Source organism: Malus domestica, chromosome 14 (assembly GCF_042453785.1).
Source record: "Malus domestica chromosome 14, GDT2T_hap1".
Lineage (NCBI taxonomy): Eukaryota > Viridiplantae > Streptophyta > Magnoliopsida > Rosales > Rosaceae > Malus > Malus domestica.
In genome coordinates this window covers 12,911,175-12,925,447 of record NC_091674.1, presented here as the reverse complement: position 1 = coordinate 12,925,447, position 14,273 = coordinate 12,911,175, and the positions used below count along the sequence as shown (strand labels likewise).

Here is a 14,273-nt window from a genome sequence, read left to right as displayed (position 1 = left end):
CTGTTTGATTCAAAACTTATTCTTGTTTGTGGATTAAGGATGCATACTTAGTTTGCATGCATGAATTTGATGCTAGAATATAAGGGAGTGTCACCTAATCGTTATGAACTTATATTCATAAGTAGTGGAGGTTGCTAGTCACAATCGTGTTAAGTGATTTCTTGGCAAGAGTATCATGCTCATCATAGTTACGAATGCTTTGTCAATGTTTATGATTTTTATAAAGCTCAATGATCTTTGATTGTATCTTTATTATGCTATTCATGTAGGGAACTTTTGAAGAATAATTTGGGTTGCCGATGCATTATCCATCCAATTCAATGACTTAAGGAAAATCTGAGGGTTAATTAGTGTTGTTCACGGTTAATCTGGGGCATTGAGGTTCATGGTTTATTGGAAAAGAAATTGGAAATCAATTTGTATGCAAGTGCCATGTGTGGAGAAGAACCGTCTAGCTAGCTTATCAATTGTAGTAAGTATGTAAGTAGGGATCGTTCTAGGCCGGGGATTAGGAGGGATTGCTAAATCACTTGAAAACAGACTCAAAAACGTAAAAACAAAGTTTAAAACACTAAACTAGACTCAAAGAATGTAAAACTATAACTTAAAACACCAAAACAAACCAAAAGACTCAAAATAACACAAAAACACTCAAAACTGCCTTAAAACCACTTTCTGGGCAGTTTTGAACTCTAAACAAGATTTTGACGAAAATAGGTTTTAACTTGACTCAAAACACGTAAAAACACAAACTAACACACTCTCTAACTAATTTGACACTTGAAAACAAAGGGGGATTTGGTTTTTACGAAATTGAAAACAAAACATAAACTTGTAAATCAAAACAGATTTTAAAACGAATTTGATTGAATTGAATGGATAGAAAGCTAGCTAAGGGGTTCATCTCCACACATGTTATACTTGCATTCAAAACGATTTCCAATTGCTTTTCAATAACCCATGAATTCTCAACGCCCCAAGTTAATTAGGTCCGCTTAAATTAACCTTCAGATTTTCCTAACGTTATTGAATTGGATGATTGCATACGACAACCCAAAGCATTCCCCACAAGTCCCCTACATGATTGCATAATAGAGATACAAGCAAGAATCATTAAGTTCTATGAAAACCATAAGCATTGACGAGGCACTCGTAACTATGAATTGCATGAAACTTATGCCAAGAATTTACTTAACACGATTGTGATCAACAACCTTTACTACTTGTGAATATAAGTTCATAACGATTAGGTGAAATTCCCTTATATCCTAGCATCAAATTCATGCATGCAAACTAAGTGTCGACCCTCAATCAACATACAAGAATAAGTTTTAATTCACATAGATAAGCAAATTGAAATCACAACTTATGAAACGCAATTAGAAGTAATCAAATCATATAGCAAGCATAAACATGGTTTCGAATCCCCCCCTAGCCAAGGGGGGTTTAGTTCCTCATACTCGCAAAGCAAAGATACATAAATTTAGAAATTAAAACCCAAAGAAAGAAAACACCTAGAAGGCTCCAACTTGGCAGCAAGATCATCAATGATTTCCCTTTCCTCCTTGCTGCGGCAGAGAAGTTTATAACAGGTTTTGGGTAGTATTTAGGGTGTAGAATGGATGGGGAATGGTAGGGAAAGGTTTAGGGTTGATGGGGGTACGGCTAGGGATGATTTTTGGGCAGAATTTTGGGATTTTGGTGATGGGAAGGTGCGGCATAATGCAAGGGCAGATTTTTGGCGTGAATGATTGTGTATGAGAGGTGGTCATCTGATCTAGGGGTTATAATGAGTATATATAGGCATCCAAAACCCTAGGGTAATCAGATTAGGGTTCTAGAAGCCCAAATCCACCAGAAATTAGGTTAAAACAATCAGATTTTTAGTGGGAATAAGGCCTAAGGTGCGGCTAGGGTTAGGGTTTAGAGATGGGCCTTCTAGAATGCCTTGCAAGGCAAGGAAATCAGATATTCTAGAGGCCTAGGTGCGGCTAGGGTTAGGGTCCACAAGGAATTAGGGTTTAGGTCATCTAAAAGCCCAAAACCAAGAATAGAAACTCTCGAAAATGGAAACCTCCAAGAATAGAAACTTCCAACTTTAGAAACTTTGGTTTCCAAATCTGAATTCTTTGTTCTTCACTTTCATTTCTTCATTTCTTAAGCTCCTTTGACCTTCAAACTCGTCCATTCCTTATGCTCCATTAGCATACACTCCATTCTAGCTCAATTTTGCTCTAAAATGCTCCATTTTGCACTTCTTTGCATACTTCGTCTCTAAACCTGAAATTGCACGAAAATGACTTTAAACACTAAAATAACTAAAGAAAAACAACATAAATGCTTAAGAACATGCCAACTAAGTCGCATAAATATGCTCCTATCAAATTCCCCCACACTTAGCTTTTGCTAGTCCTCGAGCAAAACAAAGAAACCAAACAAAACAAAAACACAATCTAAACCTTCCAACATTTGCCTCAGGGATTTCCAATGCACATGACATGTTAAAAATCATCACTCCCACAGATTTTAGTCATCTTCACACTTAAGCACATACTTAATCATAGTCACCACGTACTAGTTCACATTTAACCAATTAAAACATGATTTTGAATGTAGTAACATGCCTTAGAGAATTTGCTCAATTCCTTACTAGATATGCACTCAATTTTCACACAGCTTTTCTGACTACACACCCTATACTAGTTATATGTGAGAAGATTGATGTAAATATGAAAACGAATGCTCACATATATGTATAACAAAGAAAGCACTTTTTGGAGTTAATAAGCACGTTTAGATATAATCTCATGAATGGAATGCTACTACTTAGATGCGAGAACCACAGTGACACCATATGCTCATACCAATTTTAAACTCCACAAATTGAAACACATAACACTCAAGATTAAAGTCAAGGGTTGTAACGGGGCTAGGGGAGTTGGTTAACAACGAAAGGATAGGGAAAACAAACGTTCTTTAAGCAATAGTAAGCAAAACAATGAAATCGTACTCAGAATTCCCATTAGCATGCAGAAATTAACTTTTAAACACAAAGGGAAGATTCAACAACAATTAGGGCCGAATTCACTGTTTTGGACCCTTCCTTCAACAAACAACACTTAAGAACTCTTTTTCACATCTTTTCAACTCCTTTTCATTCTTTTCACAACTTTTTCTTTCTTTTTTTTTTCTTTTTATTTTCCCACGAAATTTTTCTTTTTCTTTTCTTTTTCGTGCCTCATTCAGACTTTGGCACACCCACAACAAAACTCACTTCCCCCACACTTGTTTTCTGCCAACAATGACCAAAAGGAATTCATTTTGAGTCATTCATTACTATGCTTCAAGAACGAAGGTATGGATGGTCCTAATCTAGGCTAGGTGAGGATAATGTGGGTTAACGAAGAAAACATAGGCTAAACAAGGCTCAACGGGGTTAAAACCTACAAAAACGACTGCATGGAATGAAGGCTTTTTGCTATGGTGGTAACTACTAACTTCATCTTGAATATGTGTTATGTAATTCAATAACATGTTTTGAATGAAATTGGCATGAGTTCTAGCATTTGGAACTAAATGATGAAACGCCTTCTAAGTAATAACCAAGCAAAGAATAATGAGATCATGCAACGACTTTAGAAAACAACAATGCACAGATTTTAACTCTCCAAATAAACGTTTAGGCTCAAGTCTCACAAGGTTGTAGCGTTAGTTTGAGTTACTTCCTTCAAGCATATTACAAAAACTGATTTTTTTCTTTGTGATTATATGTGAATTCGTAAACAACAACGATGACCAAGCATAAGCAAAAGAGCATATCAAACTTCCATCCATGTTTGTAACTTTCTTTAACGGTCATGCAATTAAAAACCAAATCCTCATCATTGTGTTGGAAGGTACTCTACGACACAAACAAACAAAAACAACTGTAAAACGACTTTTTTTTTGGGTTTTTTCAAAACTTTTTTCAATTTTTTCTTGAATTTTCGTATTTTCTGGTAAAGCCACATAAAAACACATCAAAACTTTCTAAAAACACTTAAAAACAATGAAAAACAACCTTTGAAATGTTAGGTGGTAAAATCCTACGAATTTTGCAACAAAAACACTTTGTTCACCCCCCCACACTTAAACCAAACATTGTCCTCAATGTTTTAAACATAGACTCACACAAAAACAAGCAAATAACACAACTAGCAAACATGACAAATATGGCAAAGTAAAAGCAATAAAGAGTAGGGTTTAGAAACGCAAATCTGATGATGATGCCGGAGCTTCCTAGGTCCTCTTTATTTGCATGGGTTGCCTCCCAAGAAGCGCTTGCTTTAACGTCTTCCAGCCGGACGATGCTCCATTGAAGGTTTATGGAACCCCACGGCATTGAAGGTTGTTTCCACAATCTGACCTACGAAATACTTCATCTTTTGGGTCCTTGAATGGGATGGGATAATGATCCTTTCTTATTGTCATGTTTTGCTTCTCGAAATCAACACGAACTCTCCCACCACGTTGTCTTCGATTTGGTACCTGCACCATACAAGGTAACAACCTATTAGTTGAAATGGGAATCGAAATTGGAATAGATGGCTTACCTTTGTACGGCAAAGAAATGGTAGCACTCTGGACAGATGCACAAGGAGTGCACTCGGCCAGATTTGGTGACTTCAGGGGTGGGGCCGTGCTCCCCTTGTTGTTCACTCCAATTCCTTCCTCGATGGTAGTTCGAGGTACTTTCGTCTTGATGAGTGTTGAACATTCCTGCCCTATATTTGCAATTACATTAATGGCACAACAAGAACGAACAACATTAGGAGTCTCAATAAATTCAGAAACTTTAAAACAAATCATGTCACCACCAAATGCCATAGTGACTTCTCCTTTGGCCACGTCAATCTTGGTTTGAGCCGTTTTCATGAAAGGTCGGCCAAGCAACAGTGGTGGTGGTGGAGAGTGGCCTGTATCCTCCATATCGAGCACGTAGAAATCTGCCGGGAAAATCAAGTGGTCTACCTGCACTAAAACATCTTCCAAAACTCCCTTTGGATAGGCATTAGATCGATCGGCCAATTGAATAATCACGCCATCATTTTTCAACTCGCCTAAATTCATAGATGCATAAATTGAATATGGCATGACATTTATAGATGCACCTAAATCTAACAGGGCGGAATCAAAGGGAGTGTTACCAAGGACACAAGGAATTGTAAAACTACCTGGATCTTTGCATTTGGGGGGTAGTTTGCGTTGCAACATGGCGGAGACATTCTCACTTACATGTACCACTTCTTTCTCCCGAAAACGTTTCCTTGTTGTACAAAGCTTCTTTAAGAACTTCGCATACTTCGGGATTTGCTTGATTGCATCCAAAAGGGGTATGTTGACTTGAACTTTCCTAAATGTCTCTAGAACATCTTTTGCCTCCTCTTCGTTCTTGGATTGCAAAAATCTGCTAGGAAAGGGTACATCCGGAGGAATAACATTAGAATTAAATGGAATTGGACCTTTCTTACCTGTGTTGGCCGAATTGGAATGCTTGGGTGGTTGCGGCAAAGATTGCTCAATCCTTGCCGTGGCCTTTGCTTGGTCCTCCTCTTCAATTTTCAACTTCTCGTCCTCCTTGGGGCCAGATTTGGATGGTTTTGGCTCGATTCCTACTTCTTTCCCACTTCTTAGCATGATAGCCTTTGCAGATTCGAATCCACCTTTCGGATTGACCACCGTTGAGCTAGGCAACCTTCCTTGCTCACGAAATTGCCCTATGAACTCGGCAATTTGTCCCACTTGCTTCTCCAAGTTGTCCACCCTCCTGTCTTGGATTTGCCTCTCTTTGGCTTGATTTTGGACTTCCTGCGTCAAGGTAGTAAGTAATTGAAAAATCTTATCATTATCACTTGAATTACCTGCATTGCTTTGGGCAGGTTGTGCTTGGGCTTGTGGTGGTGCCAACGGCTTTTGATAGAAACCCTGGGGTTGTTGCCTAAATCCGCTTTGTTGTTGGCCTTGTTGGGGGTCTCGCCAGTTGAAATTCGGATGATCACGCCAACCGGGATTGTAAGTATTGGAAAACGGATCACCACGTGATTGGTATTGGTTGCCATATCCCACAGCATTGAGTGTCTCCCACCCTCCATTCTCTATCAATTGGGGGCACTTGTCCGTATGGTGGTTTTGCATGGAACATACGCCACAAGAAGCTACGGTTTTGACTTTTGAACCTTCCACCACCTGAGAAAGCAACGTAGTAAGGGTAGCCATTTGATTTTGAAGTTCAATTATGGCACTTACCTTATTGACTTGATGTTGCTGTGGCATGTTCCTTTGTCCAACACCTTCGTATTGTTGAGCGTTCAACACTCGATTCGCAATCAACATCTTTGCAGCCGTAGGGGTCTTGTCCACCAATGCTCCTCCCGCTGAGGCATCTAACATTTGCCGTTCGATTGGTAGAAGTCCCTCGTAGAAATATTGTAAAAGAAGCTCCTCCTTCATTTGATGCTGTGGACATGAAGCAACAAGAGATTTAAAACGTTCGTAATACGTAGGAAAAGACTCACCTTCATCTTGTTGAATGCCACTTATCCTTTTTCGTAGGAGGATGACTCGAGAAGTTGGAAAAAACTTCTCCAAGAAGGCCCGTTTCATGCTCTCCCATGATGTGACAGTTCCGGGAGCCAATTCGTACAACCAATCTTTCGCCTTTTCCAAGAGAGAAAAGGGAAAGGCCTTCATCTTCAATATGCTCCCATCCACGTTGATTGGAGTCATGCTTGAACACACCACCTCGAATTCTTTCAAATGCTTGTTAGGATCCTCCATGGACAAACCATGGTACTTCGGAATGTGGTGTAGCAAACTTGACTTCAACTTGAATTCCTCGGTCTTTCCTTGGGCAGCCGCTGGGTATTGAATGCATAGGGGTGCGGCATTGTCCAATCCTGAAGCCGAAAGCTCCTTGATTGTACGATTGTCTTGTGCCATAACTTCCTCTTCTTCACCCACTCTTGCCGTGGGTTGGTCCTCTTCTTCAATGGGATGTTCCTCACGCTCAGGTTCAGGAATTTGATCTTGCTGATTCCTATTCCTTCTCAAAGTCCTCTCAAAATCGTCGTCAAAGTCCAAGATGTGTTCACGAATCGGATGAGAACTCCGAGTCATAAACTAGTACCTAAAACAAGAAACAAAACAAACTCAGAATCTGGAACGAATTAAAACAAACTAAAATAAACAATCCAAGGGATTAGCAATTGCTAATCCCCGGCAACGGCGCCAAAATTTGATATGATATTAACTAGCACTCAAATTAACCCTCTTTTTATCAATTGTAGTAAGTATGTAAGTAGGGATCGTTCTAGGCCGGGGATTAGGAGGGATTGCTAAATCACTTGAAAACTGACTCAAAAACGTAAAAACAAAGTTTAAAACACTAAACTAGACTCAAAGAATGTAAAACTATAACTTAAAACACCAAAACAAACCAAAAGACTCAAAATAACACAAAAACACTCAAAACTGCCTTAAAACCACTTTCTGGGCAGTTTTGAACTCTAAACAAGATTTTGACGAAAATAGGTTTTAACTTGACTCAAAACACGTAAAAACACAAACTAACACACTCTCTAACTAATTTGACACTTGAAAACAAAGGGGGATTTGGTTTTTACGAAATTGAAAACAAAACATAAACTTGTAAATCAAAACAGATTTTAAAACGAATTTGATTGAATTGAATGGATAGAAAGCTAGCTAAGGGGTTCATCTCCACACATGTTATACTTGCATTCAAAACGATTTCCAATTGCTTTTCAATAACCCATGAATTCTCAACGCCCCAAGTTAATTAGGTCCGCTTAAATTAACCTTCAGATTTTCCTAACGTTATTGAATTGGATGATTGCATACGACAACCCAAAGCATTCCCCACAAGTCCCCTACATGATTGCATAATAGAGATACAAGCAAGAATCATTAAGTTCTATGAAAACCATAAGCATTGACGAGGCACTCGTAACTATGAATTGCATGAAACTTATGCCAAGAATTTACTTAACACGATTGTGATCAACAACCTTTACTACTTGTGAATATAAGTTCATAACGATTAGGTGAAATTCCCTTATATCCTAGCATCAAATTCATGCATGCAAACTAAGTGTCGACCCTCAATCAACATACAAGAATAAGTTTTAATTCACATAGATAAGCAAATTGAAATCACAACTTATGAAACGCAATTAGAAGTAATCAAATCATATAGCAAGCATAAACATGGTTTCGAATCCCCCCCTAGCCAAGGGGGGTTTAGTTCCTCATACTCGCAAAGCAAAGATACATAAATTTAGAAATTAAAACCCAAAGAAAGAAAACACCTAGAAGGCTCCAACTTGGCAGCAAGATCATCAATGATTTCCCTTTCCTCCTTGCTGCGGCAGAGAAGTTTATAACAGGTTTTGGGTAGTATTTAGGGTGTAGAATGGATGGGGAATGGTAGGGAAAGGTTTAGGGTTGATGGGGGTACGGCTAGGGATGATTTTTGGGCAGAATTTTGGGATTTTGGTGATGGGAAGGTGCGGCATAATGCAAGGGCAGATTTTTGGCGTGAATGATTGTGTATGAGAGGTGGTCATCTGATCTAGGGGTTATAATGAGTATATATAGGCATCCAAAACCCTAGGGTAATCAGATTAGGGTTTCTAGAAGCCCAAATCCACCAGAAATTAGGTTAAAACAATCAGATTTTTAGTGGGAATAAGGCCTAAGGTGCGGCTAGGGTTAGGGTTTAGAGATGGGCCTTCTAGAATGCCTTGCAAGGCAAGGAAATCAGATATTCTAGAGGCCTAGGTGCGGCTAGGGTTAGGGTCCACAAGGAATTAGGGTTTAGGTCATCTAAAAGCCCAAAACCAAGAATAGAAACTCTCGAAAATGGAAACCTCCAAGAATAGAAACTTCCAACTTTAGAAACTTTGGTTTCCAAATCTGAATTCTTTGTTCTTCACTTTCATTTCTTCATTTCTTAAGCTCCTTTGACCTTCAAACTCGTCCATTCCTTATGCTCCATTAGCATACACTCCATTCTAGCTCAATTTTGCTCTAAAATGCTCCATTTTGCACTTCTTTGCATACTTCGTCTCTAAACCTGAAATTGCACGAAAATGACTTTAAACACTAAAATAACTAAAGAAAAACAACATAAATGCTTAAGAACATGCCAACTAAGTCGCATAAATATGCTCCTATCAAATTGATAGGAGCATATTTATGCGCCTTAGTTAGCTAGTTCTTATGCATTTTCGTTATGTTTTCGTCGTTAAAGTAGTCTTTTGAGCTACTTTCATGTGTTTTCAGGCTTAAAGGGCATATGACATAAAAGGATGCAAATTGGAGCTTTTTGGAGCAAAATGGAGCTTAGATTGGAAAGTACATGCTTGGAGCACAAGGAATGGATGAGTTTGAAGGGCAAAGGAGCTTAAGAAATGAAGAACAAAGAATTCAGAATTAGAAACCAAAGTTTCTAAAGTTGGAAGTTTCTATTCTTGGAGGTTTCCATTTTCGAGAGTTTCTATTCTTGGTTTTGGGCTTTCTAGAAGCCCTATCTACAAACCCTAACCCTAGCCCACTAATTTGCCGCACCTAGGCCTTTAAAATTTCTGATTTCCTTGCCTTGCAAGGCATTCTAGAAGCCTAAACCCTAGCCCACTAAACCAGCCGAACCCTAGGCCTTTTCCCTTGCAAAATCTGATTGCTAGGGTTTTTAAGTGCCTATATATATTCATTCTAACCCTTGGCCGAAGAGAGATCACCCCCCATATCATCCATTCACTCCAGAAAATCATTCTAAACCCTTGCCACAACCACCAATCCCATTCTCCCTAGTTCTAAGTCCTTGCCGTGCCTCCCTAGTCCTTTTAACCCTTCTACCCTCTTCCATAACCATCCATCCACCACAGCCGTGCCTTCCCACCACCATCACCACCTTGTGCAGCCACCAAAGGAGGAGAAAGAAGGAGTGCCGTGCAGTCCAAAGGAGGAAGACACCTTGCACATGCAATCTGCCATTAGTGGAGTGTTTGGAGTTCTTTCTTTCTTTGTTTCTGTTTTCATGTTTAATTTAAATTGTTGTTCAATTATGTTAGACATGTGGAACTAATTTCTTTTTAGTTAGAGGTGAATTTGAAGCCAGTTAGAGGTGAATTTGAAGCCATGGACATATGTTTTATATGATTTGATTTCTTCCAATTATGATTTCAGAAATTGTGAATGTGATTTACTTATCTATTTGATTGATAACTTGTTTATGTATGTGGGTTGAGGGTCGACACTTAATTTGCATGCTTAAACTTGATGCTAGGGTATAAGGGAATTTCACCTAATCGTTATTAACTTATATTCATAAGTAGTGAAAGTCGCTAGTCACGATTGTGTTAAGTAAATCCTAGGCAAGAGTAACATGCGTATTCCATAGTTATGAATGCCTCGTCAATGCTTATGATTTCCATTGAACTTAATGATCTTTGATATGTGTCTCTATCATGCGTATTCCATAGTTAGGGTCCTTGATAAGAATAATTTGGTTGTAATGCGTATTCCATTCAATTCAATGAATCTAGGGAAATCTGAGAATTAATTGGTGCAATCTAGTTAATTTGGGGCATTGTCATTCATGGTTTGTTGAAAGAGTCATTGGAGATTGAGTTGTATGCATATGTTCATGTGTGGATAAGGAACCCTCTAACTAGCTTCTCACCATTCTATTTAATCACAATCTGTTTTGCTTTACATTTGTTTTTAAAGTTTGAGTTTTAAAGTTTTAATTTCGTCAAAATCATTCCCCCATTTATTTTAAAGTGTTAGATTAGTTAGAAATCCATTTAGTTGTGTTTTTAAGTGTTTTGAGTCAAGTCATAGTCCAAATTCGTCCAAACTAGTGTTAGGTACTCAAAACTGCCCAGAAAGTGGTTTTAAGGCAGTTTTGAGCCTTTTAGTTGCTGTTTTGAGTTTTTAGTTTGTTTAGGTGTTTTAAACCCTAGTTTTGCATTAATCGAGTCTAGTTTAGTGTTCTACATTATATTTTTATGTTCTTGAGTCAGTTTTACATTGATTAGCAGCCCTAGTTAATCCCCGGTTAGAACGATCCCTATTTGCTCATATACTACAATTGTCATCCATAGGGTTTAATTTGTGTGTCAAGTTAATTTTCACATCAGCCAAAATCTGTTTAAGTCTTTAGTTTACTTGTTTTACCTCAAATTCGTCCAAAACCCAATCCCCTTTGCTTTGTTAAGTCAAATTAGTTAGAATATGTCCACACTTGTGTTTTTAAGTATTTTGAGTCAAGTAAAAGCCAAATTTCATCCAAATAACTCCCTAGAATCTGTTTTAAGTCTCTTTGATTGTTTTGTGCTATTTTTAGTTTTTTTAGTTTGTTTTGAGTTCTTTGAGTCTAGTTAGGTGTTTTCAAGCCTAGTTTTTATATTTTTGAGTCAGTTTTAAGTAGATTAGCAATCCCTCCTAATCCCCAGCCTAGAACGATCCCTACTTACATCTTTACTACAATTGTCAATAAGAGGGTATAATTTGAGTGCTGTTTTATTTCACATCAGTTTATAAGAAGAGTAACTGGAAATCGATTCGTATGCATATGTGTCATGTATGGAGAAGGACCCTCTAGCTAGCCATTCACCTTTAAAACACCCTAAATTCGTAGCAATTAGTTTGTTTTATGCAAGTAACTTAGGTTAAGCATTTGATTCGTCAAAAACAAAACCCCCCTTTATATTTCGTGTTCTTAGTTTAGAATCTGTCCAGTTGGTGTCTTTTTAATGTTTTGAGTCTTTTTAGTTCAAATTTGGTCCAAAGTCATCCTTAGCGTTAGTTTTGAGTCAATTTATTTGTTTTGTGTAGTTTTGAGTAGTTTGAGTCAGTTTTGAGTCATAAGATTCTTGTTTAGTGTTTTTAAGTCTAGTTAAGTATAATTGAGTCTAATTTGAGTAGATTAGCAGTCCCTCTTAATCTTCGGCCTAGAACTATCCCTACTTGTCCATACTACAATTATCAAAAAGAGGGTTTAAGTTTGAGTGCTAATTTATATCACATCACCCAACTGACGACGACATCAACAATGTCGCTGAGCAACAGCTAGAATCTTCGATGGAAATTGGTGTGGAAACACTCCAAGATACTAATCTTATCCAAGAACCATTTCAGATAGGAGTATTTTCAATTGAAATACCGATTCAATCAATCACTATTGACCTCGGTAATCTTCCGCGCTATGATGGTGACGTACCTATCGATGATGATGAGGAATTGGACACTGAAAATGATGTGACGAATATTTCTTCAGAATCATTTGTTGTGAATTTTCTTTGCCTCGATACTAGCTGAATAAGAATAGTAACTGTAATTATAATGTCTCGTGAGAATTTTTTATTATTAGTATCTGCATTCAATCGATGCTGTAGAAACTAGATGATAAAGATAATGATAAAGGCTGATTAAACTGATCCTACATCCTAGTGAACAAAAAGGCCAAAATACAATGAAAAATTATCGCATTGAACCCACGTATGGTAATATTTTGAATGGTGTAAAATAAAGAAAACTAAATTCTGCTATTGGATATATTAGCAAATATGTTAAGTTTTTTTCCAGTAATTGTGGGACAAATAAACCAGCAAACAAGTACCGTATTTTTCTGCGATGTAGTAATTATTGGGTTTCTCTCTTACAAGCAATGCACTTGTTGAATCACACAAGAAAAATATAAGAGAATGAGAATAAGTAGAAGTGTACATGATATGTAAGTTTCTCTTCCAAACACATTGCATTATATTTTTCCTTTTGCGTTTCATCATTCTTGCATCATGTGAACTTAAAAACTGAAGATACAAACGTAAGAAAGGTACTAATCGTCTTCTTCTCTTTTTCTTCAATCTCGTGGATACGTAATGGGAATACATGAAGCATTTGGGTTACATAAAACACTTAGATTTCATTGTTTGTCGAAGGGGCCACACACAGTGCCGCATATTTTGTACATATGGTTAGACTATGAGTATAAGGGTAGGTGTAGTTTGGCCGGATGTTTGAGTTCAATCCCACTTTGATAGTAAATCGTTGATTAGCGTCAGGCCCGGCCCAGGCGCAGTGCAACAGGGGCAATTGTCCAGGGCCCAAAGTTGAATGGGGCACCCAAAAAACAAAATTCAAATAATTAGGTATAAAAAAAAAATTTGTCCAAAGCCCAAAATAAAGGTTGTAGGCGATAACTTGTCCAGGTTTTGGGGATTAAAAATCAATATAACATAAAGGGTATCTGAAGGGGACAAGTCGTCCAGGTTTTGGGCATGGAGGAGAGGCATAAGATTCAAGTTTTTCAAAGGGAGCTCCCTCTGCTTGGAGCTTGTCACCCAACTGCCTAAGCCCAAGGTACTACGGAGAACACAAACCCTTCTTAAATTTCAGCTTAATTTTTGTGTTCTAAGTCGGAAGCTTCGTTTCTTTTGCTTGAATTGTTCTGGTTTCTGTTTTCAAAATTGGGGTTTTTTTGTAGCTATTGAGAGGTGCAAGCAGCAGATTTCAGATGCAACCGCAAATTACCTGCATGGACAATCTAAGTGTTCTGAGCAGACTTCAAGTGAGGGGCATGTTTTTGAGGAATTCATTCCATTAACACGGATTTCATACAACTCCAGATGCACCACTCGAAGAGGTATAAAAAAAAGACTCCACCTTCATCAATTTTAGTAAATTTTGTGACTGCCCTTTTGTTTGGTTGCTTATAAAATTTGAGGTGAAGAAGTGGAAAGTATTGATTTTTAGGTGTAGGGTAATGGCAGGAGGAGCAAGTTAAAGGCTATAGTGATGGAGATGAAGAGAAATGGGGTGCTTTTCAGCCTTTCCAAAGGAAAAAAAAAGCATTGGAAAGACAAATTGACCAGTGGCTAAAGAACCTTCTTCGGCTCCGGCTACTAGTTCCACCACGGACACCGTGAATGGAGACAGTGGTGGGAACAACAAGAACAAAGAGAAAGATGGACAGGGAGACGAAGGCGAAACTGGTCACCGGAGTTGCACCGCCGGTTCTTGCATGCTCTTCTCTTCAACAACTTGGTGGTTCACATGGTATGCAGTTGAGATTAATTTAGTGGGATATGTTATTTTATATGATTGGATGAATATGTGATTGGATTGGGATGTATTGGATGTGTTTAATGCGTTCTGCGTATATGTGATTTTCCATCTTTTTTTAATCATAATTTGGTTGATGTGAAAAA

The 14,273-nt window shown here is 38.0% G+C and overlaps 1 long non-coding RNA gene across 1 annotated transcript; it reads left to right on the top strand.

Annotated features, from left to right (window-relative positions):
• Positions 1 to 13,312: 13,312 nt before the first annotated feature.
• On the top strand, positions 13,313 to 14,273 carry LOC103430819 (uncharacterized). Its single transcript, XR_011575637.1, has 3 exons — positions 13,313 to 13,425; positions 13,550 to 13,708; positions 13,836 to 14,273. It is a non-coding gene; the product is annotated as an uncharacterized lncRNA (long non-coding RNA).